The sequence below is a fragment of the Molothrus aeneus genome, chromosome 3 (genome assembly GCF_037042795.1).
Source record: "Molothrus aeneus isolate 106 chromosome 3, BPBGC_Maene_1.0, whole genome shotgun sequence".
Lineage (NCBI taxonomy): Eukaryota > Metazoa > Chordata > Aves > Passeriformes > Icteridae > Molothrus > Molothrus aeneus.
This window is the reverse complement of record NC_089648.1, coordinates 55,105,166-55,118,062: the sequence shown is the minus strand read 5'-3', so window position 1 is coordinate 55,118,062 and position 12,897 is coordinate 55,105,166. Positions and strand designations below refer to the sequence as shown.

At 42.2% G+C, this 12,897-nt stretch overlaps 1 protein-coding gene across 1 annotated transcript in view; it reads left to right on the top strand.

Annotated features, from left to right (window-relative positions):
* Positions 1–3,090, top strand: part of MTHFD1L (methylenetetrahydrofolate dehydrogenase (NADP+ dependent) 1 like) — a 146,670-nt gene extending 143,580 nt beyond the window's left edge. The window contains exon 28 of the mRNA XM_066546968.1: positions 141–3,090. The gene's annotated coding sequence lies outside the window, so the exon portion shown is untranslated. The remainder of the gene's footprint in view (positions 1–140) is intronic.
* Positions 3,091–12,897: the final 9,807 nt, after the last annotated feature.

Sequence of the window (12,897 nt, the reverse complement as noted above, 5' to 3'; positions counted from 1 at the left end):
TTTTTGTTTATTATGGTTAAGGCAAAAATATCCCATTTCACTGAAGCACTCATTTTAGAATGTGACGCCTTTTTTTTTTCTTTAAATGAAGCAAAGATATCTTGTTTCAATATATAAATTTCTTATCTTTGTCATTTCAGAAGCCTGAAAATTAAGAACTCCAACTTTCCCGTTTCCTGCAAGTAGGAGACAAAAAATGAATCTGAAATATTCCTGTTATGTGTCTCTGGAGCAATGTCAAGATAGACCAAAGAGCAAAAGTTTAGTCTTTCTTCAAACTAGTTTTTATGATGAAATATAGCTGTACGGTTAAAAAAAACAAAAAAAAACCCAAAAAAACCAAACAAAAAAAAAAACATGGCAAGCTAAAGTTTTACTCTCTGTAATGCAGGAAGCTCTCTACTAGGACTTACCCTTGTTTGTGGATAAAATGACACTGAAAAAGAGCAGTTTTTCAACTCAGAGTTTTTGTCTTTTCTCAGAGGAGTGTACAGAACTATTTCCTTTATCTTGGCTATCTACTAAAACCTTGCATAAACATGATTATGCTGTGTGACCAAGCCTATTTCTCTCTGAAAAGTACACTTTTGCTCCTGGCATTCAAGAGCTGAAACTACACACAGATTAACTGCACATTTTTGAGTTATCATCAAGCGTTGCTCTGGATGCATTTGGGCAACAGCCAAGCTTCAAGCAAGGAAGATATCAAACAGAGAAAGAACAGAGCATGTATTTTGTAAAAAGTTTTTAATGTATAATTTGTTTCCTTGTTGGGCAAAGATCTTTTGAAACACTTAAGCCGTGCCTGTCTTGTATCCATAGGTCTGTCTTTATCCGAAGCGTGTGTTACAGGCTGTCCAGCTGATTATGTGCTTGTTGTGGTGAAGCTGGTTGTTCAGACAGGGCACTGCTCCTTCTGAAGCGCTGTTTTGCTCCTGTTCATGGCTAATGAAGCCTCCTGCTGTGCTGGCTCCCGACCTAGAGCTCTTCCCTGGCAGTACACAACGGCCCAGTAACAACAGAGGAACGTCCATCAAGCGGGGATGCAGACAGGGCACAGCTTTTTTCTGCTTCATTTTGCAGGTTTTAACGGCCACACTTGTACAAGTGGAGAGTATTTCCATTTGAAGGGGCATTCAAACAAGTTGAATTACAAACCCTGTGCTTTCATTTGTCTCAGTAACTTTACTTTCCTGGCTTCTCCTAAAACCTGTAGCAAAACAAGCCTTAGGCACAGGATACTGCATTGAACTTTCCAAACTGCTACTCCTCAGGAAACTCTCGCTGACTGACTGTTGGTTCCTTCAATAACAAAAAATGCGACAGAACAATAGGGTGAATCGAGACAATAGGCCATTGTTTTTTTAGGTAAAAAGCGGTGAAATAATGATGAGAGAGTTTATTTTCCTGATGACGTTTTCCATCCTGTCGCTTTGCTCTGCTTACGCACATCTGCATGTTATGGGCTTTTGCAGTGTAGCCTTGGTTCCCTTCTACAGAGCCACATTTGGAGACTTAATTATCTCAGGAACTCTGTAGTAATTGAGGGGTTTGTTTTGGTTCTTAAAATCATGCTTCGTTATTTATAAACTCAAAACTATAATTATGGACAGTAGAGCAAACTGGGGACAATTAATTGTCTGTGCCTTCCCCGGAGTAGCATGGAAATGTCTGCTGACTGCATTTCAGTGCTATTCATGGCATGGTCCTCCAGCACCACAGGGATTGCTGTGAAGTGTAAAAACTAGAGCAATTTAATATTTTATCCTTACTAGACGATAGAGCTCATAGCAGCCTAGACTGTGGATGCTTTAATTACAGTGGGGCATGACAAACATGATAAGTAGAAAGTCAGATTCAAGCTCTCAGAGCTGCTGGGAAGAGAGATTTCTTATATTTTCTATTAAATTGTGCCACAAAATACAACTCAATGCTATTCATACACACAACAGTGTTGTAAAGTGGTCTTGCACACACTCATCTTTCTAGCCAAGAAATAGCCAAAGAGTTTTGGAAGAAAATAAGTGTGGTTTCAAGATTTAGTTTTCTAGTAGCTTTCTTACAAGAAAAATAAACAAGGCTTTCCCTCTATTTTGTCCAGAGAAATTAAAAAATACATAATTTTGCCTTTTTTGGAGTCACTGTGGTTCCCCTGCAGCTGCACTGGAATTGTCCCCATGCAGTGTGGGATACTAAATGTGGCACTGTCTGATTGCCTGTGAAGCTTCTGTAGGATGTGGATGTTTGAGCAACAAGTTTTATAAGTTATCTCAAGCTGCTGTTTGATACTTTCTATAGTGTTGTCTCCATCTCATCCCTTCAGGCCGCCCATGCTGGGACCATTTATCTGACCCAGCAGTTTCTCCCTAAAACACCATTCCAGCTCATTTAGTTGAGAGTTTGCAAACATTCTGTAATTTTTCTACTGTCATGTGCACAGGATTTGTTATATTGTTTAGATAGCTTCAGTAATTCAAAGAAAGCTGAAATGGCCACTTTTGTCATAGCTTTTTCCCCACCCCATCTAGTTAACTAGCTCCAAAATCTCTCATGCTATTGCATTTTCGGTCCTTTGATCCAAAGGGATTGAGCTATTGGCCACCAGCTGAGCTGCTTCCTCCAGGAGAGTTTAACGTGAAAACTTTTTAAGATCAGTGTTACTGGTATGTGTTATGGTAGTTATAAGTACTGGTATGTACTTGTTACATGGATGTGACTGTGGGACTCCTTTGTTTTTTGCATCTACTCTGAGCAACATTGTCACATGGCAGAACCAGAGCTTTATAAGGCAGCTTGCCAAGCTTATCCCTGTGTTTGCTGAAGTGTGTTTAGCACCATGTGGTTGTTTATTGTCAGAAGATCTGCTTTCTGTAGTGACTGAATACTTTGCTATTGCTACTGCTGAACTAATTCTGCAATGACATTGAAATACTTCAGAATACTTTCAACAAGTTTCTTCATTTGTAGTGTGAAATTCAAGCTTCCAGAATTTCAGTTGCTATGAACACAAAAATAAAGTCTGTGTGCTAACGTTTAGTTTGCACAAGTGGTGCCTGTCTGAATTCATTAATAAATACATCCATTATTTAATATTGTTCTCTCTCTATGATCTTGTCTACTTAAATAGTGACTTTCCTTTTTTTTTTGTAATTCCTCATAAGCCATTTAGTCTTGTCATGCCCATGTCTCCAGCTAAACACAGCTATGCCAAGGAGAGGAGCTCAGGCAGATGTGGGCAAAGCATGGGACTCTTACTAGAGGGTTGTCCATGGGTTCTTCTCCATCAGTACAGTCCTTTTGAAGTTGGTTTGTGCCTGGGGAAGGACACACTAGGCTAACATCCTGTCCTGGTCCCAAAATAATCTTGCTGCTGCCTTTGGTCCTTGACGTGAAGGGCTGGGTCAGATGCAAGGGTCAGTTGGACACTTTTCACTTCTCTGTTGTCAGCTGGACTTCTGTGAAGTGGTGTCAGGTACAGGAATATTATCTGTGGGCTTCTCAAGGTAGGATTCAAACACAAGGGATGCAAAAGCTTCAGGAATTCTGGGTGCTAAATCATTAGGCCATAGCAGAGCAGAAAACATCCTGGGAGCACAAATTAATAAAATGGGGAAGGTGGAGGAATAAATCGAGCATTGCAGGCACATAATGGACAGTGCTCCTGTTTTCTAAATAGCTAAATGAAGTCCCAGCCATGTGGTTTGCATTAGTACTGGGTTTTTAACATGCTTCTCCTAGCTAGATTTCCAAGCAGCTTCTCTGCAGTGTTTCAGCCAGGACCTTACCCATATGGAAGAGGTCTCGAGCACTGGGTTTGTTCTTGGTGGCCCATGGGTCTGCCCTGCTGACAGCCACCCAGTCAGCCAGGGGTGAGTGTGGGAGGCATGTGCAAACTCTCCCCTCCACTGAATTGCTAGGGTGGTGAGGGAGAGTGTTCCCCCTTTAAACATGCAGGTTTTCATAGAATTTTCTTTGGAGAAAATATTTTAGAGAAAAATTTTTATGCTGAGATATGACCCCCTGCTTGAGAGGGTTGGAAACACTGAAACACTGAAAGCTCCTTCAGGCATTTGTCCTGAGAACAGGACTGCTGTGCTATACATGTTACCATTCACCATGGAGTTAAGGCCAGAGTGTTTACAGAAAGTAAGCTAATTTCAAATATTTTCACAAGTGTGTCATAATAATAGTTCCCCTACTCCATGTAGCTGAGTGTCATGTATTACATACACATAAGCATGAGCAAGAATCAATTTGTGCATGCAGCTTTTATGTAAAATCTTCAATATTTGCTTCCCCAGTAAAATTTTTAACTTAAACCTTTTGAGTAATGATTGGGAGGAGACAACTGCTACATACCAGCATAGGCTCAACTGGGCAAGACCTTGACAAACCTTATTAAATCAACTCCGCACTGGGTGATCTCCAGGTTCCTTCCAAGGTAAACTGTTCTATGCTCCTATGAGCTGAGATATTAGCAGAAGAAGTTAGTACTGAGGAAGCCCAGGGCTGGAATACACCACACACACAACACAGGCACCTTATGAACTTCACTTTGCAGACTACTAATAAAAAATAGCATGTATCAAATACAAGTCATGCCCACTTCTATGCAATACACTAAATCAAGGTTTAAGTTATGACATTTTAAAAGCTAAATTGTTTCCCACTGGGCAATTTCCATCATGCTCTTTCAACTCAATTACCATCAACATCTGGTCAAAGTTACATTCTTAATGCCAAAGAAGAGTTTCAGCTTTTCAGGATACAGCCTGTTAGTTGCCTGTATAATGCAGGCCCTGCATGTTCTTATCACACACACAGCTTATATTTATTCTCCAGAAAAATACAATTATGGCTGTATTTATACAAAACGTGTATTATGTACATGACATGTAGCTGCACCACAATATGAACTCCAAGATATTTCCTTCCATTTTCTTTTTTGAGGAAAGCCTGAAGGGGAGGAGAATGTCTGAATTGGAACAGCAGACTAGCCCCTACACAGCTTTCAGTCAGACAATCTCTGCAAGGACACAAAATCCCTTTTTTGACTGGCTTTCTGCTTGGGTGCAACACCTATTCCCACTCAGCTCCAGCTCATCTCGATCACCTTGCTGTCTCCATTGCAGTCAGAAAAAGTTCTGTTTACTAACCTGTTGGTTTTTTTCCCAAGTGTTTGAGGTAAGTGAACTCTCCCTGAGGGAGGTTTCTGGGGAGAGTAACAAAACCAACATCTTAACTCCCATCTGCTCTTTATGACATTAGCTTGAGGTGGCAGTTTAATGAACAAGGCCCTGCACATCAGTGCCATACAGAGGTTGATTTTTCCCCTATGTTTAGAATGTTCAACTGCTATCATTCAGTGTCAGACATTAACACCTGGCAAAAGCTTGGTCATCCAGGATGAAACCTGTATCTAAATCTGCTTCTTGAACTACTGAAAGTCAGGCAGACCTTAAACCTCAGTCCTGTCAGTAATAACCAAGTATCCAAGTTATTTAATTCTCAATAGTATGGGGGAAATGAAAAATAATAAAAGAAGAAAAATGATGAAGATGGTAAATGAAGGAACAAAGCATAGGAATCAAGTTCACTCTTTTGGGACAGATTTGTATGAAAGCAGTTGTAAATCAAGGTGAGTCTAAGAAGTAATTTCACTAAATCTCACATAAAAAATTCCTTTTAGTGGAGCAGTATATAACTCAGCACCAACAATTCTGAAGAAGGCTATATATAAAGCAAAAGTGCATTTAACTGCAAATTGCTGCTGAAAAAGGAACTTTTAATACTAATTTGATATTAAAGAAATACACTAAATCAGCACAATGTATTGAAGTGTAACTAGGAAATAGTAGATAAAGAGATGACCAGCGAGTGAAAAATGTTGACAGTTAAAAACAAAAAAGTCTAAAATAGCTTCTGTGATAATAATGCACTTGGAAAGTTAATGCTGCTGGAGATGACCAAGAGCCAATTCATAGCAAGGTGTTGTAGGCTGTTTCCCATCAATTCTTCTTCACAGTATGGATTACCAGGTCCCCAGAGACAGGAAGATGATCTTGCATTGAGCTTGTGCCTGGCATTACCCGCAGCAACTGCATGGGATCAGAGGGGTGGCAGCAATTGCCATGGAGCCCAGGGACAGGGAGGTTCCAGGCACAGATTCCTGTATTTACTGAGTCCTCCTCATACGTGCCTCCTCTCCGTGGCAGGTCACTGCAACAGATAACCTCACCTTGCCTAAATTTGGACATCTCTATCCCATAACTGCAGTAACTCAGCAACAAACAAACCACACACCAGCCTGGAGGCAGAAATGGAAGAGTTATACCCAGTATGATTTAAACACGTCTGGGAGCTGTGCAGACAACCTGCAATTATCAAACCAAGAGTTTTATGAGCTGTTTAAAAGACAGATGGTTTCTTTTTCTAACCCTTCAGAAAGGACCAACAGCATCCTCATCCAACACTGTGCTTAGGGAAGGAGTACTTGAGTGCAAAAACCATTCCTTAAAACACTGCTTTTCTGCTGGCATTCCAGTTTTGTCCCTTTAAGGTCTGACAAAAGAAAAAAGTCCCAAAACCTGACTCTCTCCCAGTGAGAGGATCCCATCAAATATATTTGTGTATCTGCAAGTGGATTCTTGCCCCAAGCCTCTCTAATGCTCAGGTTTTTCCACTGTTTGAAGACAAGTGGTAGGAACAAACTGACAGAAGAATACACTGTTTAATCCTGTATAAGGGATGATAAAGTGAACCTACAAAGCCAAATCCAAACATTTAGAGAGACAAGCCTGGATGCACAGCAGCAATTAGGCTTGCATACTTGGGAAAACATGTTTGGGGAGGACATTTTTCATAACTCCTGAAGTGGCTGTGAAACCCAGCTGTGGCAGGGAGACATGCTGGGATAGCCATACTTTACTTAGTGCAACTGAAATGGAAACAGTCCAAGTAACCATTTACTCATCTACATAAACTTGAACCTTAAATTTAGCAGCATTTCACCTTTTGACCTGGAATTCTACATTGCCTCAACCAGCTTGACTTGAGCCTGAACAGCTACAGAAATGTTTACAGCCATCTACTGCAGCAGGATAGAAGGAAACCTTGCCTGGATCTTGAAACCAATGTCTGGGGATGCTGCAGACACAATCAGCACTGGATTATTGGACTCACTGCAGACATTTACTATCATGCCACCAAGCCCAAGGCCTGGCCAGAGCACCCCACCTTACAAACAGGGCAAATCCTGCTCCCTGCAGCCCACCACCAGGTGAAGATGTAGGTGTTTACTATGTGGAAAGATGTGCATGACAGATGTAAAAAAAAAAAAAAAAACCAAAAAAAACCAAAACCAAAAAACCTCTCCCAAGATTTATAAACTTAAATGCTGGACTCAAAAATTCAAGCACATGCTTTAAATTCTACATGATTTAGTTAAATGTCACCTCCCAGCAGGCAAATAGATTTTTTTTATATACATATTTTCAGTAGAGGTGAGGAATTCAGTATAGAGCCAGCAGGTTATAACTTTATATTTTTTCTAATAAAAATATTTTAGAATCTAAATATTCACTCAGATCTGGTACAGATGCTGGCCCTATCCATACTGCTTACACAGAACCACTCATGATGGAAAGGATCTCTGGAGCTCACCAGGTCCCACCACATGCTCAACATTGTATTTATTACTAAACAAAATTTCTTTAAGTAATTTTGTGTTTTCATGTACAGATTTAGGAACTAGCTCACATGCCATAGGGCTGCTTAGCAGCTGTAAATTGAAGGACTTGCTCATTCATGCATGGTGCTGAACAACCAAAGGCTTGCTGCAAAGGTAGGACAGCCAGAACCAGCCAGTGCCCTGGACTGTGGAAGCCTGGCACAGCTATTCCCCTAAAACCCCCAAAGAGACACATTAAGACCACTAACCTGCTCATTCTCTTGGATGAATTGTCACAGTACAAGTCACATCCTGCAGACTTTCAGAGCACTAGCCTAATTGCTTATTTCAAGGCACTTGAATAAAGCAAGAAGAAAAAGCCTGAACCCCCAAAGGAAACAATTCTCACTCCAGCCCTCAGGTGCTATAAGCTTCTCTGCAACAACGAGGTCTGCCAGGTGCTGCCTACCTGTAGGTGCAGAGTTTGGAGTAATTGGGAGTGGGGCTGCAGCCGAGCCTCATCCCCAATGGGCTGCAGCTGTGAAAATCAGGTGAACAGTGTTGAAAGCAGTGAGACCTGGAGTGCCCAGGTGCACTGAGCCTCATCCCCAATGGGCTGCAGCTGTGAAAATCAGGTGAACAGTGTTGAAAGCAATGAGACCTGGAGTGCCCAGGTGCACTGAGCCTCATCCCCAATGGGCTGCAGCTGTGCAGGACAGGTGAACAGTATTGACAGCAATGAGACCTGGAGTGCCCAGGTGCACTGAGCCTCATCCCCAATGGGCTGCAGCTGTGCAGGACAGGTGAACAGTATTGACAGCAATGAGACCTGGAGTGCCCAGGTGCACTGACCAATCTCAAAAGGGACACACAGGTGCAATGCATATAAGATCAGGGGTATGAAAGGTTGGGCTGAAGGACAAGAGGAGCAGGTACATGAAGCTTTCTGAGGTGGTGTTATTTTGTATGGGCAGATTCTGGAACCCTTCTGAAGTAGTATGGTGTTGCTCTCTATGGGCTGAAGCCTTCTGAAATTGTATGATGATGCTCTGTGCATTGTGGCCATCTCAATTGCAGTATCTGCTGCAACACCTACTCACACCAGGTCCTTACCTGGGAGTTTTGGTCTCGCAGTGTTTGATGGACTTAGGTCTTTGGATCAATGGCCAGAGTGACCCTTGCCCAGAGGAGGTATCAAAGCTGCAGCCCCTCCACAGCCCCCTCCTATGAAAGCAGATGGATGAGTTTAAACCACCAGCTTTGGGTGCCTCAGCCCATGCAGGCAGCCTTGCCCCAGGGTGGGTGGGACCATGCTGCAGGAACCACTCCGCTGCTGAGGAAAGTTGGTGGGAATAGCTGGTATGGCTGAATCCTGCCATGCAGCCAGCTCTGCCCACTGTGCCAGTTGTCCTGGCAGTGCCATGAGTCACAGAACCACAGGTAGCCCTGAGGCAAATTGTCCCTCAGCCCAGCCTGTGTCCCTGTTCCTCTGTGTCCCTGGGGAAATGCCTGGTGCTCCTGAGGAGGTGGATGGTACCTGGGATTCTAGATGGTATTCGGGAATGGGTGTCAGGCCTTAGAAATCCAGCCTTAGCATCCAACCACAAAATACCATGACTTGGCACACAGGTGTTTGTGAACCCACAGCAGGACTCACACACCACCTGCCTGGTTTGCAAGCACAGCAAGTGCTGCCATCTCTGTCCCACTTGCAGCCTGCTGGATAAGCCAGCAGTGCCGTTGCCAACCCATGCTAAGATTTCCTCAGGGCTCTCAAGCTAAGGAAAAGGAGCAAGGAAGGGGGAAGAAAACTGCAATTTACTCCCAGTAGTGTGCTTTTCCTCTGAAATTGTTATCCTGCTGGAAACTCCCTTGGCATTCAGAAAGTATCTGTGTTTAATCCCCGGTCTTGTTCAAAATGCAAAGTACCTTGCCTTGAGACTGATAATTTAATCTCCTTTGGATAATTGCTACCAACTAGACTAACAGCTGACAAAGGTCAAGTCATTGGTTATTCAAAGCAGGATTTCCCCCATTTTACAAAAAAACTTCTACTTGATCTTTGACTTGTCAGCTGCAGCGTGTGATTGCTTTCAGCACTGGTAATCACTGCCAGGGCTGTGTGCACACACACATTTCACCCACATAAATGCAAACTGGAAATGGCCTGCCCACTCATACCTCTGTGTGATACCATAGATCACTTCCAATTAATGTTCAATAAAATTTATATCCTCCATGGCACTTTGTATACATTTGCATATATTAAATTATCCCAAGGCTTACTAAGTAGTGAAGGGGCTTCCTAGCCTTATTTTTATTCTTTCTCAAGGAAATTGATTTTATGTGACCATGATATTTTGCATGTTTGTCCATCCCCTAATACTGAATCAGTCCCTAAGCAGTAAATTGACAGATAAGTAAATGACTGTAGATTTCATGAAAGCAGAGAGACAGTGAGAGATGAAGTGGAATGGACACAGGAGAGAGATAAGATCTTTTCCGTGGTGATATAGAAATTTATGAGGAACAAACTTCCCAATTTCACTTCTTGCCAGGCTATGCTTTTGTCAGATGTAATATTTTAACTAACTCATAATTCTGGTTGCAGTTCTGTTGCTGTATTTTAGAATCAGGAGTCATTTTGCTTTAAGTTTGTAAATCTGTTGCAAAGCCATATAATATTCATAAAATCCTAAATTGCTACAATCTCACATGTTAGGGCCCTACTCAGCCCTGAAAATGGGTCTTTGAACAGGGGATAGAGCCAGTGCTCTTTATTGCATCTTATGAATAGAAAATACTCAAAATAGGGCAAACTGACTTCACTTACTTTTTAAACTGTACAGACTGAGAGTCAGCAAAAAATTAGTTTAGAGGACAAAATAAGCTCAGGACCTCAATGCTACTCTGATACTCAAATCACATCAACTTTATTTTAGCAAGGAAAGTTCTCCATCAAAGTTTCAACAACACATGGCAAAAGTCTCAGTTTCCAACTATTAATTGCCCATACTGGAAGGACAAATGCAGGACTTCTCTTGCAAGTCCTTGGACAGACACTAAGAAACTATACTTTCCTGGAACAATAAGAAAAATTAATCTTGGCATCATTTTTCAAATTACTATTTTCCCCACCACTGCTGGGAGCCTGCCAAGGCTCAGCCACCGAGATTTGACTCTCACCTTCCCAGACCTGTGGCCTTGTGCTATCCCCAGGGCTGGTCCCTCTCACATGCCCCAGCAAGGGGACTTCCCTGTGTCCCCATGGTTTCTTCTTCCCCCAGGAGCACGGGCTGCTGGGTCATGCTTTACTCCATGATCATCAGACCCAGACTTTCACTCCTAGTCATTTCTCTTTGTGGCCAGGATGAGACTTCTACAGTATTTCTGTGGTGCAAGGCAGCTGCAGAGGGAAAGGTGTAAAATCAAAGGGATAATTCACACACTGAATGTGTTATAGAAGTAAAATACCAAATAAATCACCCCTTGTTCTCTGTGAGGAAATGAGATTAATAATTACATTACTTTTCTTGGCACGTAAGAGAAGGTCCATCCTTGTTTATCTGCTCCGTGGTGCCTGGGAAAGCAGAGCTGGTGTTATTGCTTACTGGCCTCTGCAATGCCCCAGCCATGCCCTGTGCATTCCCCATGCCCCTGGAGGAACTGGGCAGCTCCAGGGACATATACCCCTGCAGGACTCTCTTTCTGGAGAGGGAGCACCTTGGTCTGATGCAACAGGGAAGTGCTTCTGTTGTGTAAGAGAATAATTTAGAAACAACATTTCAAAGCCTGAACGTTTTAATCATGGGAATGTGTGTAATTAGCAATTACCTGGGATCAATACCTGGACACTATGGGCAGGGCACAATGGAACAGCTTCTCAGAGCTCTGGGTAAATGCTGCCCAGCAGTTCAAGAGCTGCAGTGGTGAGAAATGTCTTGGCTGCCTCTGGTGAAAGGCTCAGGAGCTGTTTTTTAGAGAGGACAGACTGCCTCTGCACCTGTGGGTGAGCAAACGTTGGCAGCTCTTCAGGGCACACTTGTGCCTTTCACTTAAACCCCCCGAGGTCTTCATTACTGCTACTGCTGCTGCTACTACAGAAAAATGTTGCTGTATATGAGCTGCACACAAAGCAAGGTGGGAAAAGGCAGATCCATCACACAACTTCAGGCCTGGAAAATTCTGTTTGCATGGTTGGTTCAGGTGTGCTGTGTAGCTCTACACTGACCTACAGCATTGCTATTACTTTACTGAGGACACAGAGAAGGGAAAATATTTTCATCTTAATTGCAATCCTGATGTTTATTGCAAAACCATTTAGTGACTGTAAAAGCCAGCTTGACAAATACTTACTGTTCACAGGATTGAGGGACTGAGGAGACAGAAGAGCAAAAATTTAGGCCGAGGGGAATTGCTGGAGGAGACAAAATGCTGCAGCTGTTTCTATGTGGTGGGAAGATGAGAGGCACAGCAGGGTAGATTGGCGTTTCTGTGTGTACCAAGCAATGCCAGGCAGAAGAATGGCTCATTTCAGGTGCCTGTTGAAATTGCTGAGAGTAAGAGAAATTTGCAACTCACCTTCTTCTACTTCTGTGTCTTTGCTGGAGCACAGTTTGAGAGATGAGAAAAGAATTCAAATAATGCCACAAAATTTGCAAAATTTGTAAGCAGAGGTGAAGCAAGAGAACAGTGGGAAAAGAGACACCAGGCTAAATGGGCTGTGCACCATCATCAGTGGAAATAGATGCATTCAGATTACAGAAGTTTACACATCTGATTTTTCAGCTCAAAAGAAATAATACAGCAGTACTTCTGACTGGTTCAATGCTGTTTAAAATAGTTTAAACTATATAAAATACTCTGGTGAATTAAAAAATATGTGTGTAAACTTTGAAATTTTGAAATGAGAATTTTTAAAAGTATTTTAAATTTAAAAAGTACATTTCAAAACTATACACTGTAAGATAAAACAGTTACATCTCAAATACTGAAAGGCAAAGGTAAATTGGAGTTTTGGATGACATTTTCATACTGAAATAAAAATACAAGAGGGTAAATTATGTGTATCTTTGTCCTATTTGCCTAGTCTTGTAAGAAAGCTGGCTTGAACACACCCTAGATGTTACCTAAAATCTTTTACTACAGCCCTGTAATCACCAATAGCCTGATCCAAAGTCTATTGATCCGTTTGACACGCCTTGACACCCACCCAGCCCTGCTGGGAT